The following is a 21,457-nucleotide window of genomic DNA, read 5'->3' as shown; positions in this document are numbered from 1 at the left end:
GGTGTCAGGTTTCCTCCCTGGCTCTTTCTCGTAAACAGAAGCCAGGTTACAATCCACAGGTTGAGAACACTCTTCCTCTCTGTAATAACACGTGGGAGATGTTTTAGAAAACATTCACTGTAAAATAAAAAAACGCCAGAAACGTGCCTTTCCTCTGCAAGATAAATTATACAGAAATAGACTTTAACTCAGTAGGTTCCTCTGTGATTCCTAAGATGCCATCCTCAGATTTTCAAGCATTAAAACTGGGAGAACAAGTGATTTTTTTACATTTTTTTCCCTTGAGGCATCACCTCTGGCAAAGCCAAAGTTTCTCAGTATTCCAAAAAGCTGACCACTTTTGCCTCTAATGCTGCTAGCAATGTTCAACGAATGTCAACAACGTATCTTGTATTTCCTTCAGGATTTAAACAGCCTGCATAGCAAGAGGACAGAGCAGCAGCCACCCCAAGAGATGACAGGGCTGAGCATGGCACTGCCTGAGTGACAAGTGACAAGTGACAAGGCCGCTGGCTCACCACAGGAGAATGCACCCATACCCACCAGATCCCCTTACCAAAGGCACTTGTGCATTCACTTGTGCTCTATTTTTCTACAGTGGAATCCGGGTATTAAGCCAGCACTCCTCAAATACATTTCCAGCTGCTCCTCGTCACCACACAGCAACATTCAGAGACAATTTCGGGGAGAAAAACTGGTGGGAACTGTTCCATAAATAAAAATTAATCTGGTTATGGATGCCAGTAATTTTTCATACAATAAATGGCTTGGAACGTGATACGCCAATCAAAATTAACATTGGATACGACACGGTGCCCCACTACATCCCACGGCCGGCGCTCAGCTGTGTTAGAGGTCCTTGTTCACCATGGCTGCGTTCCAGTCTGAGGGTAAAAAGGTTGCCTGTAAGCGGTTTATACAGTATGTGAAATGCTTTGTTTATCCAAAAATATTTGAGCTCCAAGAAACATTAAAGCAAGACAGAGATTTTAGCATTTGCACGGTAAAGAACTGCAACTCCTACAGATATTGCCAGAAAATTTCTTCCTTACGGCTTTACAGCTATAAAAGACTATTCTGCTAAAGGAAAACTGCAAACAAAAAGCAAAGTGTAATGCTCTTAATACGCTAAAAAGGGTCGTTACAGCAAGGGTAAGAACAAGCAGAGGTGGCATTTCGTTCTTGCATACTTTGTTCAGATCATTGTATTAATCAGTAGGAAAAATTTGATGGTGCAGCAAGGTAACCCAAGTGACTTATGAGGTCCTTCCCAGTAAGCTGGCTCTGGAAAACCGCTATAAAGGGATTTTCCCTTCAGCCCAGTCTGCGATTTAACTTGCAGTGGTGAAATCCAGCCCGCCAGCAGACAGAGTCATACCCACCTTAAAAATAAAGCTCTGCCCAAAGCACGTTAGTTAGGCTGTTATTAAGACAAGAGGAATTAACCACATCGGTCTCCAGAGACGAAAGCATGACAGTTGACAGGGGAGGTTTTCAAACAACACTCACAATTCGGCACAACTCAATTATCCCAGAGGCACAGAACTGGAAGACAGGAATATTAAGAATGTTCCTCTTCAAAAGCAGTAAAGCAGCATCTCCATTTCCAGCTCAGAGCTCTTCTCACTTAAAGACATGTTCTAGACATGCTCTCAATGTATTTTATTCCTGATAGCTGTTTTAGTAGAGCAGCAAAGGCTAAACCCGGTGCGCTGGACCCTCTTGCTAAGGAAAAAAAAGAAAGAGGGGGGCAAGGGACAGTTATCTCCAGCCCCACTACACCAGATCTGTAGCAGCTATTGATCAGTGCATTTATTTTTCCACCCCGTAGCTCCAGGTGAATGTTTCTTGGGTTGTGGTTTCACTGCTCACCCCTGCCAGGGAATTCCCAAGCGCGAGCTGGTTCTGCTCCAGTTCCTCACTTCCATAAACCACCTAATTAATCCATGGACTTATGTCAAGCTACATGACAAATGTAGAATTAACCAAATATAAACAGGGGAAAAAAAAAAAAAAAAAGCTGAGCTTTTCAAACAGTGATCTGGCAGGTAAGGAAATGTTTTCCTGCTCTGTTAACTTCATTATATGCAGGTTTACAGCAAGATAATGCTACATACTTCTGAATTTTTATGTTAAATAGCATCATAGGAGATCCTATACAGCACTGGAGCAATACCAAAAACATATGTGCAGCAAAATAAGCCCTACGCTTTGATAATCCATTCCCCTGTAAGGTACTAAAAAACACCTAGACCTTCACATAGGTCTTTATTCATCCTGCCTTACAGGCTGGAATTTGCCTGGTGTGGTCAGAGACCTCAGACAAACAGGAACCGCAAGTAGTGAAACCCAGACAATCCCATATACCAAAAAAAAAAAAATCCCAAACAAAGCAAGCAAGTCAGAATAAACTTTGGTCAACTTGGTGCTTCCCCTCCATGAGGTTAACTTCAGCCCTACATGATTGTTTTTCAAGACTAGTATTGCACAACACTTAAATATAAGAACACTAGATGAGGCTTAAGAACTTAAGCAAAAGCTAACATGTTTATTTTGGGTCCCGGACGAAAACCCTGGCACTAACCTGCACAAAAAAAATCACAGCTTGTTTGCCAGAACAGACAATTTCAGCCTGGCTCTAAAAAGCCTAAGTTACTGCTTAGTGTTGAGCAAGTTGCAAGACCAAGAGCACATCACAACCACCACAAGGACAGTAAAACCGAAGAGACCTCATTTTCCAGTCTTTTCTTACACCAGGGAGAAAAGTAGTTAATATCAGGCATATTAAGTTCCAAAATTAACTGGTTTGCTTAAATGCAACATACAAAACCATCTGCAGTACCTTCTGAGGTATGAATAACAAAAACAGCAAGTCAGGCAAGATTTTTGAGTCTTAGGTTAAGGAAAAAAAAAAAAAAAAGAAAAGAACAGTAGTACGTACACCTTTGAAAGCACAGGAGGGGCAGAAAGGCAGGATCACACAGCACCTCCAGGTTTCACAAAACCTCTGCAATCCTCAAAAATTAGTTCTCTTTCTCTTTCTTGGAAGGCACAAACCAGCCAGGAGAGAAAGCCTAAATCTGAAACGCACACAAGTAGGTGTGCAAACGGCACCCGTGCTGTAGCAGGTTGCAGGTGTGTCGAACTCAAAGCCACAGAGATTTTAGTCTTTGCTGCCAGGTAGTACAAAGAGCAATAAAGTTGCCCGGTACCGCTGAATTGACTTGGCAATACTAAAGTAGACGAAGAGGCTGGAATATAAAAGCAACATTCAGTCTCCCCGTCTACTCAAGTTCTTCTCAAACACTTGTAAAATGACACAACCATCCCGGTTAGTTCGATTAAGTCACCGATCTACCACAGACAGACCACACAGCCATTGCCAATGCCCTACCAGTGATTTAAATTGGTGGCACAACCATTCATCATCGCCTCACCAAGAGACCTTTTCAAGTCACTGCAGAAGGCAGCGGCATAGAAAATAAATCTATTCCCTCCACTTTCAGAGATGTACAAGGATTATGCTCACCTCAGAGAAATTATAACAGCCTTTTGCCTCCTTCAAAACTCTGGTTTTATTTAGGGTCCGAATTAATTACAGGCCAGAGAGCGGATCAGCGTTGGCTCAGTGTCAGTGACACGATGAACCGTGTGCGCTGCTCTGACCGAGGGAGAGAGATTTCCCGGAGCAGATTTCAGCCTCTCGGCACAGCGCAAACACCAGCACCACAGCAATGAAAGCCGAAACCTGTCGTGCTATCTCCTTTCCCATTCCTCTGCACAACATATTTTGGTTTTAGGCTATAACATCTCATGCAGGAGGGAAAGCAAGGATGGGCACAGGCACAACAGCCAAAAACAAACTCCGAAAACACCAAGAATGAGACGTTTCTGTTTCACATTTAGTTACATTAGCTACACCTTCAACTCACATTCAGCATTTCTGGAGTCACAGTGGCAAGATTTACAGTGTCACACTGATGTCACCTTCACATGTGGTTTCCCCGCAGTCACAAGCTGCTTACAAAGAGCCTGTCACCACCCTCACCAACTAGATCAAACGCTGCTTTTTTGCCTCTTGCTTAATAGGGAAACAATACGATTGAACAAGCTGGGTTGGGTATGGAAGAGGAAGACACAGGGGACTGAGCAGGTGTCTCCTGAGTGGTGGGTCGGTAAAGAAATCTCTGGTTTGAGAATTTAGAAGTTAGTGAAGCTCTTTTCTAACTACAAGTTCCATGAGCCAAAGTCAGTAAAAGCTTTGCTCTGGGGAGAATCCGAAGGTCAGAAAGAAAGAGGTACAGAAGCACGCAACACAGATCTCCGTTTTAAGCTCACACAACATTTACATACATGGACAAAGTGACCCTCAGACGGTGGCTGGTCTCTTCATACCTACGATGCTTCCCTACAGTTCAGGAACAGCACAGGTGTGCACCAACGCAACAGAGCTGCACAGCAAGACTTGCACAGCAGGGTCTCCACGAGGGAAGAGAGCGACGCTAAGGAAAAAGAAGAAAGCTGGCCAATATCAAGCACACCTTTTCCTGAAGTGGCTTCTCTTGATCAAGAGCTAATTTTCACCTCGGACAGCTAGCAACGAAGGGATGCACACCCAGAAGAACATGCAGAGCCTCTGACCGCCTGAAGCTCTGCTGCAGTTCCATCCTCCCCTCTTGCACAGTGAGACTCTTCCCTTTTTTAAAAAAAACTTACCAAGCACATCTCACGAATCTCTCATACCCACTTAATGTCAGGGGTTAAGTGGAGCTGAAGTGAGACAGCACATCTGCTATTACACTGAAATTGTCTTACATGTTCCTTTTTGCTAATTCTGTTGGTTCCGTAGTTGTATCAATGGGAAGCAGGAGGAAGCCGGAAGGCAGAGCTGCTCATCAGAGCAGCGTGGAACAGGTAGGGAACGGCACCGTAATTCAATAGTCGTTCTCTGGGAGCATTAAATTCCACGGCTGGGGCTGCAGAGGAGCTCGGTGACCAGCTGAGGTGCAGCCTGCACCCAAGTTTCCCAAACCGGGCCTGTTTCTCAGGTCACCAGAGGCCAACCAAGCGGAGGCTCTGCTGTCAGTGTGCTGCAAGTGGTTTATTCCCCAACGGCTGTAAAACACGGCAGCTCAGCAGCAACCCTTCTGTTGGTACAGGAGCCACAGATCTCCAAATCCCAGCCACGCTTTGCTGTCAGCTGCCACACACATCAAATTCGGCAGCAACTTTTTTTCTCCTGAGACACTTACTTGATTTTCCTGGGAAGAGAAATTCATTTGTTCTTTTATTGCAGTGGCCGGAGACCTGCACATAAAGCTGGGTTTGCATTTGAATAATTCACTGCAAGTAAAAAGCAAAGTCACAAGAGGATACCTGGGAGAATGACAAGGTTGCTTTAATCAGTCTACAAAGCAGCGTCTAAGTGTGGCTGATGGGCAATAATTACTCTGTGTTAAAAATCAATACATCCCTAGTCTGATGCAAACGATGCCTAAATCTCAGTAAGAGTGCTTTTTAAAAGCGCTTAACAGACACATTAACAAGTGGCAGATGACTTGCTAGGGGCCAGGGGAGAGTTGAGGCACCATCTCTGTAGGAGGGCAGCACAATGTCTCCAGAAATAAAGTCACTCGAGTTTGTCTGCAACAACCTAAATACAGCTAAACTACGGAAAAATAAAAAAAAAAATGGAACTTCCAGCCACAAAAGTTAATCTAACTTTCAAAGGTTCCCATAGTTCGCAGCAGAAATTTGTTTCCCATACTTAACTTTTCTACCCTCTGCCTTGACCTAAAAGCCATCAACTTGGAAAAGGAATTTTCTGGACCACACCCCTGTCAGGTTACAGTAATTGCTTTTAAATCTTGTTTCTCCTGGGCATTGAAACGCGTTTGTGCATTGCTGCAACACCCCTCCTATGCAGTTAATAAATGCTTAGGGGTGGTTACCTCCCAGGCTTCGGGGAAACGATGACCAGCACTCATTTAGAAATTCCATATTAAAAAGACATCCTTTCGGATTTGCTTTTGAGCGGGCTCTGTTTGCTGGGCCTTTGCCTTCAAGGCAGAGCAAAGCCCTTTAGGACAAGCAAAACCTGGACGGCGCTACAAAAGCAACTGCATGAGATGCACTTGAAGGCTCCTGTGTAGCTATTAATATTTGGCACCTGGCAAAGCCTCGGCTATTCCGCAGCAGGCTCTCTCCCCTAGAAGCAACAGTTCAGAGTCGTCACCAATGCAACTAAGGAATACACACTTTATGTTTAAAGATTCCGGTTTCACTTTGAGCACGTTGAAAGAACAGCCACACAAGAAGAGATCTGACCGTCCTTCTGCTACCAAACCCAAGAGATGTGGGGCAGGGGAAGGCTCCTCTGGATGGAGCAACTCCCATGCCACACTCTTGCCATCACCAACATTATTTCTTAAAGCTTCAGGCCCCAAAGCCAGAAGCACAACCACCCTAGTTTTGAGCTGCATGAGCAACTTACTCTCCCCAATGTCTCACCTGTTCTTCCTCAACATTTCCCCATTTCCACTACGCAACCTCGATGCTTTTACACTTTGTTTTGAAGAGTTTTACTGTGGGGTTTGTATGTCAGCAAGAGCTGCCTTCCCTTCTTCTGAGAGTTTCTATGCTAAACTTTCACATCTCATCCAGTTACCAAATTACGGTTTTTTAAAGACGAGCAAGTCCCCTGAGGAAACCCAAGTACTGGATTGGAGAGGGAGGGGTGAGTTCCTTGCTCTGGTCTGCTCCTGCTAAAAACAGGAATAGACAGGAATCCGAAAGCTGCATCTGCACAGATGTGAGGGATGAATAACTCTTCCAAACAAGTCTGTCAACAAGGAAAACGTTACTCTGGCTTTTGCACTACTTCTCTTTTTGAGAGGCCATCTCCTAATAACACATCTGTTACTCAAGTTTTCCGTTAGCTTTTCAAACGCCAAAGAGCCAGTTTTAACAGTTAATCAGATGAGTATGAAAGGTGCAAAACCACTAAGTTGGCAGGAAAGAGAAAAAGCGAGCTCCAGCAATGTATTTCCAAATTTGACCCGAACCAAACAACATATCTTCTCTGAAAAACAATGGGAAAATGTGAGGAAACTGGAGCTACGCCTTCCTCAAAAGGCAAAAGTGCTGCTGGGGCTTCAGAGAAATCTTGTGCTTGGGAGCAAGGAGTCACCGTCAGTAGAAAGGACCTTCCCCCATATGCGCAGAAGACCCCACCATGCCTTATTCAGAAGGCATAACAGTAACATAACACCAAAAAAGGTGCTGGTACCATAAAAACATTGAAATAATGACATCAATCAAACCCATTTGAAAAGAGCTGTTTCTGCCTATTTCTGTTCAGCAGCCTAACATGACATAAATCCTGTAAAGCAGGGCTGGTGGGTTAGTTTTTGGAGTTGCCCGCTTTCAGTTCTGAACGTAAGCAAGAAATTTACGTGCCAGCAGCACCCAGGTCCTTAGAAATATCAATAGCACAGTGTACCCCACTTTTCAGCAAAAGAAACCTTTTTAGTGCGGATTTGACAAGACGGCTGGGCCTGGGATCTGGCAAAAGCATGTGGTTTGGATCTACCTCCCCCCTACCACAGGCCCCCAAATCTAGACACACCTCAGGGTCAGGAGCAGGAATCTCTTCCACCCTTCTAAAAGTCACCTGCAAAGTCTTGGGGCTCACCAAGCAATTGCTAATTCCCCTTAATGGCTGGAATGGGATCATCCCCTCGGCAGGGATGAAGGGAGGGATGCAGGCAGCCCTGCACAGCCAGGAATTGCAGCCAGCTCTCCCCCTCCTGCCCTGGCCTTATCCCCGATTCCAGCCTCACATACACATTTGCTGGGAAAAGCAAATCTCCTTGAAACCCATAAATTGTGATCCTGCTTGCACTTCTGGATGTAAACACGCAGGCTGATCTCTTGCAGAGCAAGCACGACGCACCAGCACGTATGACCTGGGTGGGAGCATAACTGGATGCCTTCACTTGTTTTATTCTGGCTCATGGCAGACAGCTTGGTGAAAATCCAAACGTGCACAGTTGCAACAAGCAAGATGAGGATCCTCCCTGCTCTCTCCCTCGCAGCTCTGCACACTGGTTTTTTGGTTCTTAAAGGGGCAGTAACTGCGACAATGCATTGTCCCCCCACAAGCCTGCACTCCGAGGGGTGTTTGCTGAACGGCAACCTGTATGGCACAACTAAAGGCTTGACTGGAACAGGCTTAACAGCTGAGCTGGTGGCTGCAAAAGGCATCTCTGAAGTCCTAAAAGCAGGAGCAGATTCCACTCTCATCGGATGTAGGCATGGGTCTTTCTACGTAGGCTTAAGATGGATTGACACGAGTTGCAAAAGTAGTTTCATTAAGGAAAAAGGAAAACGCTCTCTATGAACTATAATACAGAATAAAAACCAACACATACCCTAAATTTCTGATGCTGACCTTCCAAAGCCAGGCTTTGTTTCCTGTTCCAGCACACTCAAAAAACAGTTTACACTTGCTCAGCTGCACCTCCTACCAGTTGTTCCAAACAATCTGCAAGAACATATTCATCCCCTCCCTGAAATTTCAAGGAAATTAATTGCATGTGAGCACAAAAAGAGAATCTGAGTTTGACAACACTGGCCAGAGTAATATTTCTACATGTTGAGTATATAAACACTGCACACAAACCTGGTGACTGACCTAGCAAAAGCAGCTGTTGTTTAAATACGAAGCTCCCTGCCCCTTCTCACCTTATCGGAAGCCCCAAATACAAATAACAGCCAGCCCTCAGGGATGCCTGTGAGCCCAGGGGGAAGGTGGTGACAGCAGAGGTCTCACAGGACATGGCAGGGCCCTGAGAAGGTGGGAATGGACACGAGGAGGTGGAAGACATGGAGGAACGGTGAGAAGACCGGTAGGATGGCTCTAAGAGGCGATTTGAAAGCGCCTGATGTTAGCCGCATTTCTGAGCCTTCTACAAACCTCCATGCACTTCGACGACAAGGAGTACCCCAACTGGTAGGTTTGATTTGGGAATACTTGCAAAGTATATGTTTCTATTAAATGCTGAGCTTAAAAATGTGTCACTTTACTGCACATATACTGGATATCAATACTTACACTTGAGGAATAAGTAAAGTGCGCAGCTTTGTAAGCACCCAAGAAAGCCTCCAGATACGGGAACAGCTCTCCTCCTCCTCCCTGCAGTTCCACTGGAGGGACAGTACTGCCCTCACCCTGAGAATGTAAATCATAGCAAGAGAAATATTAAAAAAAAAAAAAAAGGTGCTTTGTCCAAGACAATCTAATATAGAACCATAGAATCATTTGGGTTGGAAGAGACCCTCAGGATCGAGTCCAACCATAACCTAACTCTAACACTAAACCATGTCCCTAAGAATGTCGTCTAAATACCTTTTAAACGCTTCCAGGGATGGTGACTCCACCACTGCCCTGGGCAGCCTGTTCCAATGTCCGACAACCCTTTCAATGAAGAAGTTGTTCCCAAGATCCAATCTGAACCTTCCCTGGTGACAATTTGTCTTCTAAGGGGCTGACTTGAGATCTTTTTTTAGAAAAAAGTACATCAGAAATAAAATATGTGGGTTATTATTAAGCCACTTCACATAAATGACCACGGGGTAATTCGCCGCTGCTTTACAAAAAATAAAATGTTAGTAAAGCAGTCCTTGAAAGGAAACAAATCCTTTAATCCAGAAGAGAACAATACTGCTTCCAGAGAAGCCAATGAAGAGATCAACCCTCTTGATTTAATTCTTCCTCCATTTTTTTAAAGCCATAAATACAGAAAGATCAGCATGTTCAAATACTTCCAGATGTTTCACCTTGCAGCGCCTGTGGAAATAAATGGACTTTTCCTTCTTTCTAGCTGAAGTTTTTTTGCCTTTTTAGTGACTATTAGCAATATCAAGAGCAAAGACAAAAGGATGCAAGATACTGCACACCCAACCCCCTTGTGTCCACAAGCTCCAACTCTAAATTTTATGCTGATTTCATACTTTTTTGTGTCTAGAATAACTACCAAAGGCAGGCATACACTTGCACACACACATTTTATCTAAAATACTGAGAATTGGCTTTATAAGCAACAAAATCCCTTCCTAGAGGATGGACTAGTCAAGGCTGCTACAGTGACAATGCAGCAGTCTCAATATCTTAATTGCACCGGAGTAATATCAGGCAACATATCAATTTCCAAATAATTCACTGCAGAAGTTATTCCACTTCAGCAGTGCAGAGATTGCCATTAGTATTTTGCATGACGCAGGCCTGGAAGAAAAGTCAAGTTACTACAGCGGTAGTGAGAGCAGAAAATGGGCAGCATGACCCCAGGTGCTGACATTCACCCTCTTGCTATTTCCCTCTCAATAAGGTCCTACTTTGCTAGGCAGCATTTCTCCAAAACCTCCTGGGACGCCCTTTAACACTGGAAACTGGGGGGATGAAGAGAAGGAGAGAAAAGTAATAAAATAAAATAAAAAATAAAAAATAAAAATATTTTAAAACAAAAAATAAAAAATTATTTTTAAAAAATAAAAATTATTAGAAATTAAAAATAACAATAAAAAAGGAAAAAATAAAAACTAAAACCTAAAAACTAATTTTAAAAATTAAAAATAAAAATTAAAATAAAAAATAAAAATTTTAAAATTAAAAAATTAAAAATTAAAACAAAAATAAAAATAAAAATAAAAATAAAAAAATAAAAAAAAATAAGCTTTATGATAGTCATGAATTAATTCAGCCCAGAAAGCTCTACTTTGAACAGATGTACCTGAACCTTTGGTTTCTCTGGGAATTGAATCCACAGCCTCAAATCTCCACCTCAAAGCAGGGATTTAGGGACAGGGATCAGAGGTCCCAGCTCCCGGGCGTTCACACATCACCTGCCACCAAGCCACACCACAACCATCAGCTCAGAGTAATGCACCAGTGAAAACCAGTCCCTGCAGCCACCAGCACAGAGTAATGCACCACTGAAAACCAGTCTCCCTCACCCCGGGGAATTCAAACAGTTCATCTCCAGGGAGCAGCTGGAGTCAGTCCACACACTGAACACAACGATTCGCCCTGCTTCTTAGGTGAAAACTCAGAACACATTAACTAGGAGGCTTTAGAAAGAAGCACGCCATTATTAGTAGCACTTGCATGCACACTAAATGTCATGCAATTAGTCAAAGTCTTAATGATAACACTTATACATGAGCTCACACAAGAAATGGGACCGAAGTGTGTGCCCCGAATATGTGTCAATAACCAAGACTACGAGGTGCAGTTACTTCTTCTGACGTTCCAAACAGGGCAAGGTGTATTTACCGGCTTGTGCATTTGTATATCCAGCTACTTAGAAATCACTTGACTCTGTAAGGTCCAACTCTGCACAACGCAGCTGGAAACACGAGGCAATGGCAAGCAGTAGCACCCTTCCTGTGAAAGATATAAAGGCTTCACCTCGACGCAGGTCACAAGAAAAACAAATCCTTCTCATGCAGCGTAAAAAACGTCTTTCTGAACCTATTTGTGCTTTAAAGTGTTCAGATCTAGCTCATTAATTATATTTATTCAGCAGTCTAGATAAAATACAGATTCATTTTTCTTGAAATCAGGTAAACAAACTCAAATATGACTTGCATTTTCATAATTATCAAGCTGTTGTGGCCTTTTAATTTGCTATGATGAGTTTTGCACATGCAGCGAGACCAGACTCCAGAACCTTCACCTTGAAAAGGCTGGAGCTTCAGTGTCCCCACAGCCGCGTGTAGCAGGAACACATGTAAAACTCCATTCCCAACAGTGGCAGGATACCTTGGCACAACTACAAAGATCAGACACTGTAACACATGTCATTTATGTGCTGAAAATGCAGCTGGACAGAGGCAGGCAAAGCATTTTCTACTTCATAACTTTTTTGAGGCATACAGCAGAAGGGCCAAACACCGATCAGGTTACTATCCAATCTGCAAATAAACACAAGGAATTCATTTAGTAGCATGGCATTGTATCTTGTGGGCTGAATTTCAACAGGTAGCTGTTACAGTGGAGCCATGTGAAGGAACACAGGAATTCCCTGTGATTTTTAGTATATAGTCTGCTTTCAGGCTGCAACCATGAAAAGACCAAAAAGGTAAGTTCTGAACATGGAAACAAGATTCCCAGATCATTAACAAATAAAATCCAAAACAAAATATGAAGTCAAACATATTTCTGGAGCGGACAATTATTTTAAATATTTGCTTATATCCACCAACAAACGGACAGTATTAAAGGACTACTACTACCAGTGTGAGAGGGATTACAAAATTAACGCAAACAATCTGCTTTTAACCTCTTAAGTACTTTGTGTGGTATTAGCAAAGGAGTCTAATGGGAAGAACCATACAAGGATTTTAAAGGTTGGCAGCTCAATGAAGTCGCCGAGGGAAGTTCCCTGTAAGCAGATATAAAATGCTGCCGGTCAATTCACTTGGGCCGTGCTGAGCTGTGAGCTGAGCAGCAACTTTCAGAAGTTCATTTCTTTAAGGAGTAACAGGTAGTTCATAGAAAACATCAGCTCAGGTGGACAGGGACAAAGAAGAAAACAGCTAACAGCCTTTTCTATTGCATACATCTGGCATATCTGTATCTTAAATACCATCTGTACCTCAGGTTCTTCCTTCTCCTCCACTCTCATCCCATCTTGGCACCAAGAAACCTCAAATAAAGCTTGGGGACAAGACACGTGGCTATATGGGTCTGTGTCTTCTCAGCTTGCAAGCGTTTCCAAAGAAATTCTGAACAAAGTGTCAGAACGCAAATAATCCACTTGTGATAAATGTGCCTTGGGCCCTGTTTTTGTTTTTAAAATGCCCTTTGATAAACCACCTATTTACATTTCGAAGGAGAGAAAAACTGAAATAGGAGATTGCACATGCACGAAAACAAAGGCAATATCTGACAAGTCATTTTGTTAATTTGTGGATAATTGCTCATTACTGCAAAATAAGGCTTTTGCACTGTTTCATGAAGAGTAGATAAGAAACCCCAGCCCATTACTAAGAATTGCTTTTGGCAAACGCGAGCTTCTCCTAGCACAGCGAGTCTCCATAAAATCATGTCTCCATTAAACGCATATCCTGGCATCCCAAAAGTACCGGTGGAGACAGAACGACGTGTTCCGTCAAGTTATTTAGTAGGGATCTTCCCAGGCTTGCGTTCACCCTTTTCTGTCTATTCTTGCTCTGTTCACAGCGTTGCTTTGAACACCACCTACCCCCACATGGCCTCTGCTCAGCACCCTGCCCCCCGAAACACCCAACTTCAGCATTTTGAGAATATCTATATTCCTCTTCCTAAGTCTTGGCCACTTCCCTATTTGACTAAAAACACATTGCCCAAACCCTCCAAATCGACAGGACGTTGGCACTTGATGTTCTTCACGCACCCTCTGTGAGCAGCAAGGTTCCCCCTGCCCAACTCGCCCGCTGCCGCTGGATTTTCGCTCCCGTTTAAAGCAAACCTGCTGCACCATCAGTAGCCAAGCTGGCGAACAGTGCTCACGCCGAAAGGTGCCCACCTTCAAGTTCCTTCAGCAGCAAACAGTGAGCGCGCTCTGGGAACCGTGTGCCATTGGCACAGCCAAGCAGGTATTTTTGCAGCAATCGCCCTCAAGGTGCTTTTCAAGGTCTTTCCCATCACTGTAACAGCAGGAGTCATTTTTAAGCCTTTCAAAATAGTTTTAAATAAACTTCCCTGATAAAAGTTTTCCAGGGCAATATAATCTGATGACATAAACTCTCTGCAGAAGAGAACGCAGGGAAGGCAAAGCACAGACTTCAGAGCAGAAGAGACACTATAGCTCGATTTAGACGGAGCTGTTTCATTAGTATGTAGATTCAAAGCTGTTCCTATGCAGCTATTGAAACGCTACCCAAGTCTTCCTAGCAAGCAAAAATCCATTCTGTGTACAAATAGCGCTTTTATAGCTTGGCACAGTGCTCAACTGCAGAGTCAAACTTTTCAATGCCTGGTAAATTTTTACTTGAAAGTGGCAGGAGAGCTTATGCCAGGAGCCTATAGGAAATGCCAGCTCAGTGGCAGAAGGTCAAAGCGTGGTATGAAGAGGTTTTATGGAAGTCTTTCAAGATAAACTTCTTAAAAGCACTGTGCTATCTAGGGAGACACAGATTTATACCACTAGGAAAGCCCAGCAACAACCTTCATGACTCCTTTCCAACCATATCTTCAATACCTTTAATATCTTTAACCCTCTACCTTGCAAAAAGCACAGCAGTCGGGTCTCCTGTGGGTGGTGAGAGCTGTTTCTGTGTCTATTTAATCCTTGGTCATTTTGCTGAAGTTAAGAATAAAAAAGTGTTAAATACCAGAGTTTTTGTGCAGACTGTCCTCTACAAAAAACGAAACAAAAAAACCAACCAAACAAGAATAATAATAATAAAAACACAAACAAACAAAACCCAACAGACTGAACCAACAAATCTTCAGGTGCAAAAAGTGTTATTTTATGCAGAAAAGCCCCAGAGGTCAGACCCATGGACGTCTGAAGAAAGCGCAACAGAGTTTAAAGACCAACAGCCCAAACTCCATTAGTACCTAAAACCCTGACTGCAGGAGAAGGAGAAATTTAATTTGAACCGAAAGGCTCTGTATTCTCTACCATTTTTAGAGAAGTATTTAAGGTTAAGTTAGTGTGAACAATGACCCTGAACAGCTGTCAAGCACAAAGACTTCTAACATACTGGATTTTGCCAGCTGTCACCGCACCACGATAGGAAAAAAAAAAAAGAGAGATAGTAAAGCTGCATTAAAACCTGACCGGTCCACTCAGGGTCTCCCCTTGCATCTACACACACTGTTATATTCACTTACAAGAGCAAATTTGCAAATGCTTATACACTTTCCCACTAAGACACTTCAGTTGTCTGAATCTGTCATTTTACCAAATTCAAGTGTAAGACTTGAAATTCAATTAGCACAAATCTCAGTGCTCCCAACATTACATTTGCCAGTGACATTGAATGGCATTCAACACACACCACGCTAAGCTAATACACTAACGGTCCAGCAAGGAAAACTGTGAGATGCTCCAAAATGCAATGCTCTTTTTCAGTCAAGTAAATTAAAGGTGTGAGTGCATTGGACAGGAAGAGATGACAGCTATTAAAAATCCTCCTTCAAACAAGGCTGTAGAAGTTCTCTCCAGATATGCCACACAGCTATGTCTGCACATACTATGAGAGCAAAGAGGAGAAGTGGCTGCTTTTTCAGCAAGAACTCCTTCCAAACTGCCGGGGTTTGGGGGACAAGATACCTAATGTAAAGCTGTTTCAGCTCTTAAGACAGGAATTACCACCTCTTCTGTCATTTTTACTGTTTCCTCTTGCCTGTTTTTTCTGATGAAGGCTTAGGCAATGCAGCCCCACTCACCACCATCACACCAACCGATGCTCACCTGAACCTCACTCAACCAGGTAAGGAAGCAGCTGGTTTTCACACATTTATACTTCCTGCATGAGAAAAACCCAAAGCTACTGGACTTCAGGGATCTCTTTAAGCATTTTGGTTTGGTTTTCGTTTTGTTTTGTTTTTTCCAACTGGCAATATGCTCCGCCTTAACTCCTTTAAATAGAGCAAGCTACTTCCAAAGAGCTTCAAAATCAGGGAGACAGAAGGCAGACCTGCTGGGAAGTCCAAGAGAGAAAACGGCTTTAGAGTCAAGAAGGAGGAGGTTCGTTTGTTTGTTTAAATCTAAGCAAATTAGCACAAGCAAACGTTACAGTTAGTGAAGATGCTTTCACAATAAAGATTTATTAGTGTTTTTCTTTGAATATGGGTGTGTAATTGGATAGCAGGGCAGCATTGCGCAAGCCGATCAACGAGACACATTCTGCTCCACATAAGTCTTGCTCCTCTAATTTGGATGAGTGAACTGTAAAACCAGTAACAGCAATAACTACATTTTGAGAGCTGCATTTCTTTAAGAGATAGCCTAATTTAGCAGACTATAAGGTTTCTTTTCTCTTTATAGCTCTTGGTCAAGAGCTATCAGTACAAAGCTCAAGCAATACTTTCAAGGATTCCTCCTCCAACTACATTAATACATTTGATAACACCAGAAAAAAATACAAACATTTTAAAGAAGTTTAAACATTCATTTATATTAATGAACTATACGCAGCACAGGGAAACCAGTTACACTTAGTAGCTTATTAGAATGGATGTTCTTTTTATCAACAAAAGACAAGCCCAAGTAACCCGCACCAAACACGCTGCCTCTGCAAAGTAGATTTTCAGAAGCAGAAAACATATTTGGGATGAAAGTATCACAAAAAGCCAGTAGGTTTCACACTTCCTTCCGTCTTCTGCATTTCCCCCCAGCCTTTTGTGAGGGGGGAAGAGGACTTAATTATTAAATTGAATGATGCCACGCACTTCTCCAATGAGACCAAAACCCTTCGGAAAGCACTGACAGTCCACAAGAGGTCAGATCACGACCCTCAGATTCTGAAAAAAAAAAAAAACAAAACAAAACAAAAAAACCCACCAACCCAAAACTCTCAGAACTCAGGCTTTGTAGCTCATTTTAAGCTCATCTCTACTTCAGAGCATTTTTTCCACATGTAGTTGGTTTTGATGTGTCGCACTTGAATTACGACTGAAATAGCATTCAGGTGCTCTGCTCTATTTCAGCAAAGGACAGTTTGGACCTACCTCGCTGTGAAGCCTTAAAAATCCTTCCCGCACAACACGTGTCTCTGAGAACCACACCATGAGAGAAGGATCTCGTGTCACATTCAACAAAAGCAGCGGTCACAGACATACACAAACCTCCTACTTTGTTTTTTGATGGTGCTATACAGATTAATTTCCTTTTTTTTTCCCACTCCAAACAGGCCCTCTCTGACATGCTGGCTAACAAGGATCTGGATTATTTTTGTCTGAGCATTTTTTACAGGATGTCCTGTTGCCCCAGTTAAAAAGCCTTTAATTCAGCAACCATGCCTTACGGCCAGACTGAAATTGCTATTAAACCTGAGTAAGTCCCAGGTCACCCATATTTAGCGCACCAATTAACCAACATCGAACAACGCAGAGCAGCTGGGACCAGAAGAAGGGAAGAATTTAAGTTGCCATCACCGATAGCACGTGTGTTCTTCCTCCACGTGTTCAGTTCAAGAGAACTCAACAATTATTTAATTAAAAGCAGCACCTATTCAAGCTTGACGAGTGTTGAGGGAAGCAGTAATATGCACAGAGAAGAGGTATCCAGAAGATGCTACTACCAAGCCACTGCCTTTCAAGGATACCGTTAACTCTGAGTAGTCAAACGATATTCATAAATACCTCCAAGTTCTGAAAATGATTCACATACTGTGATTTATTTAATTTAGAAGTGTTGCAAGTTTTCATTAAAAGTTAATTAAACCTGTAAAGACATGTTGTCTCTAGGTTGATACATGAAAGAGGAAAGTAGTGTGATAAATTATTTGGGAATCACGGTTGCTTGCACAGACCACAAACAGTTTAAAGGCACACGAGTTTAATTCTCCTCTATACGCACAAACCTGGAAAAATCAAGGTAACTTCTCTGGATTTAAAAGGGCTTTACTACCTTTATTGTAAAAGTAGCCTTATCTTTTGTCTGCCACCAACCAGGGTCAATAGCATTCTCTTTCCAAACTCTAAACAACTTCACAAAGCTGAAGCCATTCCAATGCCCACCAAAATACTACGTGAAATAAAACCAAAGCGTGCCAATACAAGGTCCACTCCCCAAACAAATAAACGTAGCCAAGCCCAAGACCAACTCCAGAGCTTCCACTGACCTGAATTGTCAGGTGCCACATCTGTATTTTATACTGGTTCGCAAACGGGCGTGAAAGACAACAGAAATCATTTGCATCCACGGAGACCTGAAGCGGCAGAACGGAGTGTGAAGGAATCGCTGCAAAACCTGTCGTCGCACCGCGACGCACCGATGCTGCCATCGGCCAAAGTTACACGAGGACGTTCATCGACACCCCGTTTCCAGCTCTGCTAAAGGAGGCTGCCTGCATCAGCAGCCTTCAACAGAACCACGTCAATATGTCAGAGCTCCCATTTTTTCCAAACAATATTCTTTACTCTCTATTTCCATCCTTGCCTCGCGTATTTACAGTGCCTGAAGGCACCCAGGCCTCCGTTAATGAGGTTTTCACACAAAATATAATAAATTAGAAACCTTGATCAAAACAGGGCCTCCAGCAGGAACACAGTAAAAAAAAAAAAAAAAACAGAGCCACATACATTATACACCCCAAAAAACCCGAAATAATCCAGCCTGTCGATCAGCAAGGAATTGCACAAGCAAAGAGGGAGTATGCCCAGCTGCCAGGGTGCCGGTGAGGGTGCCGGTGAGGGTGCCGGTGAGGGTGAGGGTGCCTCTCCTTCTCTCCTGGCTCTCTGCCCTCCAGCCTCTTCGCCCCGGGGACCCTCAGGCCGCTGTCACCCAGCAAAGCCGGGACCCGGGGAGGTGGCGCAGCCCTAACGCCGCTGTCACGGCCCCCAAAGCGGCCAGGGTGGCTGGGACCTCCTGCCCGCTCACAGCAGATGCCTCCAGCTTCTTTTGGAGCAAGAAGCCTTGGCGCCCAGGGAGCTGAGGGGCCCGGGCAGCCCCTGGGCTGCAGGTGGGCCCAGGCCTGGCCTAAGGGGCCCCTGAGGCCCCGCCTGGGCTGAGGGGACGGGGCTCAGCCCCACGGTCCCAGCCCGGCTGAGGGCACCACACGCCCTCCAGACCCTCCGCGGCAGGAGGGGTGGCCGGACCCCCCACTCAGGCACCCTGGGGAGGAGGGGAACAAACCCGAGCAGGCGCTGGGGCCGAGGGGACCAGAGCCCCCGGCGCCGAGGGGACCAGAGCTCCCCCGGGGCCCGGGCTGAGGGCACCAGAGACCCTGAGAGCCCCCGGGGCTGAGGGAACGGCATCCCCCCGAGCTGAGGGCACCAGAGCTCCCCCAGGCCCCTGGACACACCCCGCGGATCCCCCGAGGCTGCAGGGGCCGCCGCCGGGCTGAGGGGCCGGGATCCCCGAGCCGCGGCCCCGCTGTCACCCGCCGCCGCCGCCGCCACCCCCGGGCCTACGGTCGGCCCCACCGCCCGGCTCCGCGCTGAGGCGGCGGCGGCGCGGCTGAGCTGCTCACCGTGCGGCGCGGAGCCCCGCGGCGGGTCGGGGAGGGTCGGCGCGGCGGCCGGGCGGATCCCCTGGGCGGCGGCGGCGGCGGCGGGCGGCACCGCGCGTCACGTGACCGCCGTGTCATCCCCGCGCCGCCATCTTGTGCGCGGCGAAGCGGGGCGGGGGCGCTGCTGCCGCTCTCTGGTTTCCCTTAAAATCACAGAGTCCTGAGGTGGGGAGCACCCACAAGGCTCGTTGAGTCCAGCTCCTATCCCTGCACAGGGCAACCCCACAGTTCACACCGTGTGTCTGAGGACGTTGTCCAGTCTCTTCTTGAACACTGTTTGGTGCTGTGACACCTCCCTGGGGAGCCTGTTCCAGTGTCCGGCACCCTCTGGGTGAGGAACCTTTTCCTCATGTCCGACCTGAGCCTCCCCAGCACATCTTCCTGCCGTTCCCTCGGGTTCTGTCGCTGGTCACCAGAGAGAAGAGCTCAGCCCTGCTCCCCTTGTGAGGGAGCCGTAGCCACCATGAGCTCTCCCCTCAGCCTCCTCCAGGCTGAACAAACCCATACGGCTTCCCCTCCAAACCCTCCACCGCCTCCATAGCCCTGTAAATAAAATAAGCTACCTCGAAGCTTTCTGACAGCAGGTGGCCAAAACCAAATTAAAATCTGACATCAGCGTAACTGGCTGCAAGCAGGTGAGGCGCAGCCTGCGGTGTTGGGGGAAAACTCTTTTATTTCGGTCTCCAGCGGCTGTTGGGCTTCCGCTCGCCACCTTTGTCGTAACGTCAAGAGCTCACGATAAGTCAGCTCTTATTAATAACATCTTAGTTAAAATAAAATCACAGGACAATTTAACTTGGGAATTGTAAGGAGCCATTGAAGGTGGAATGTTGTTTTTACAACCGATCCGGCACCTGACCCCGGCGAGGCGGGGGAAGGACCGAGAGACATCGCTATGAACCCTTAATGTAAAACAAAGTCTCTTCAAACTAATCCCGGAATGCAAACTGATTCCTCTATGTGAAAGTTTAAAAAGTTAAGCTAGGGGCAAGGGTAGCCAGAAAGCCTGGTATCCATATTTTAAATAAATCAATAAGGGGAGGGTGTTGTTAGAATTAGATGAAATGAGACGGGTAAACTGAGGCAGGCGTCGGGTGGTCTGTAAACCCTGCAGTACCAACCCGTGGGGAACAGGGGAGGGGATCTGCGGCTGGGATTAGGGTGATATAAGCAGGGGCTTTTTGCCCTATTCCGTGTGCCTACCTTTAGGTAGGACACCCAGGTTTGCAAAATCGTTAATAAAATCTGCTTTGCTGAGAGGTCCCGCCTGGGCCTATTATACTGGAAAGGTAATAGTTTCCTACAGGAGTCCCCTCTGGACATGTTCTCTAAGTATAAAGAGGGTAAAATTTAGTTTCATGAACACTAACACCTTGCATCCTATTTAAAACCTTGCACTTCATGAATTGTGCTTTGTTAATGCATACCAAAAAAAAAAAATTTGGTGGTTTTTTTATCTATCCGACAAGGTCTGACTAAAACTTTTCCTCCAGGAGGATGAAAACACACAAGGGAGGGACTGGATGTGCCAGCATGTCACAGTAACATCAAGCAAGAGACTGTTTTTGGTGATCTTGGCATGTAAACATACTGAAATCTAAAAAACAAATCCCATGAGTTATCCTAATCAACAAGCGATCGCAGACATTACCCAAGCAAAATCAAAATTAAGCTTGAATAAATAGTAATTTATGCACTGGGACAGGTGAAACACAATGATGTCCTGCTCATGTGTAAAGAACTACCAAATACTGCAGGTTCTTAAAATGTAGTTTAGCTATTCGAAGGGAAAATTCTCTTGTGTAATAAAACTCAAATTTAGAGCCATTGTGAAAGTTACATTTTGCGATCTGCCAGGACCTGCAGCTCTTTAAGCTTTTTCATCAGCGTTGATGAAGAGGGAACAAGGTTTTATTTCAAACTCAGGATGCGGGCAACCACTTTCACCCTATGCAAACCGTGTAGTAGTTGGGAGGGGAAGTGCAAGTGGAAGAGGATGGCTTGGGAGAAGGGTGCACGAGATTTCGCTTGACTTTTCTCTCAGGCAAATGATTTGCAGTCCAGTTTTTACCTGGTTGTCTGTGCCTAGCACTCGTGGGCTAAATATAAATGCATCTTTTTTACTCAAATAGTAAAACAGAGTCTGAGTATCGTATCGGCTACTATTTCACCGCTCTTTGCTTGACACCTCCTGGAAGTCGTCATGGAAATGAATGAGAAATGCAGGTGC

At 44.8% G+C, this 21,457-nt stretch overlaps 1 protein-coding gene across 4 annotated transcripts in view; it reads right to left on the bottom strand.

Moving 5' to 3' along the window:
* SGMS1 (sphingomyelin synthase 1) overlaps window positions 1-19,264 on the bottom strand; it is a 90,487-nt gene extending 71,223 nt beyond the window's left edge. For 2 of the 4 annotated variants that reach the window (XM_065639221.1, XM_065639216.1), the window contains exon 1: window positions 19,189-19,264. The gene's annotated coding sequence lies outside the window, so the exon portion shown is untranslated. Of the gene's footprint in view, window positions 1-9,115; window positions 9,233-11,332; window positions 11,348-19,188 lie in introns of those variants that run through there. The other 2 variants (XM_065639218.1, XM_065639220.1) reach the window with 2 other exon arrangements.
* Window positions 19,265-21,457: the final 2,193 nt, after the last annotated feature.

This window comes from Caloenas nicobarica, chromosome 7 (genome assembly GCF_036013445.1).
Source record: "Caloenas nicobarica isolate bCalNic1 chromosome 7, bCalNic1.hap1, whole genome shotgun sequence".
NCBI lineage: Eukaryota > Metazoa > Chordata > Aves > Columbiformes > Columbidae > Caloenas > Caloenas nicobarica.
This window is presented reverse-complemented; position numbering and strand designations above follow the sequence as displayed.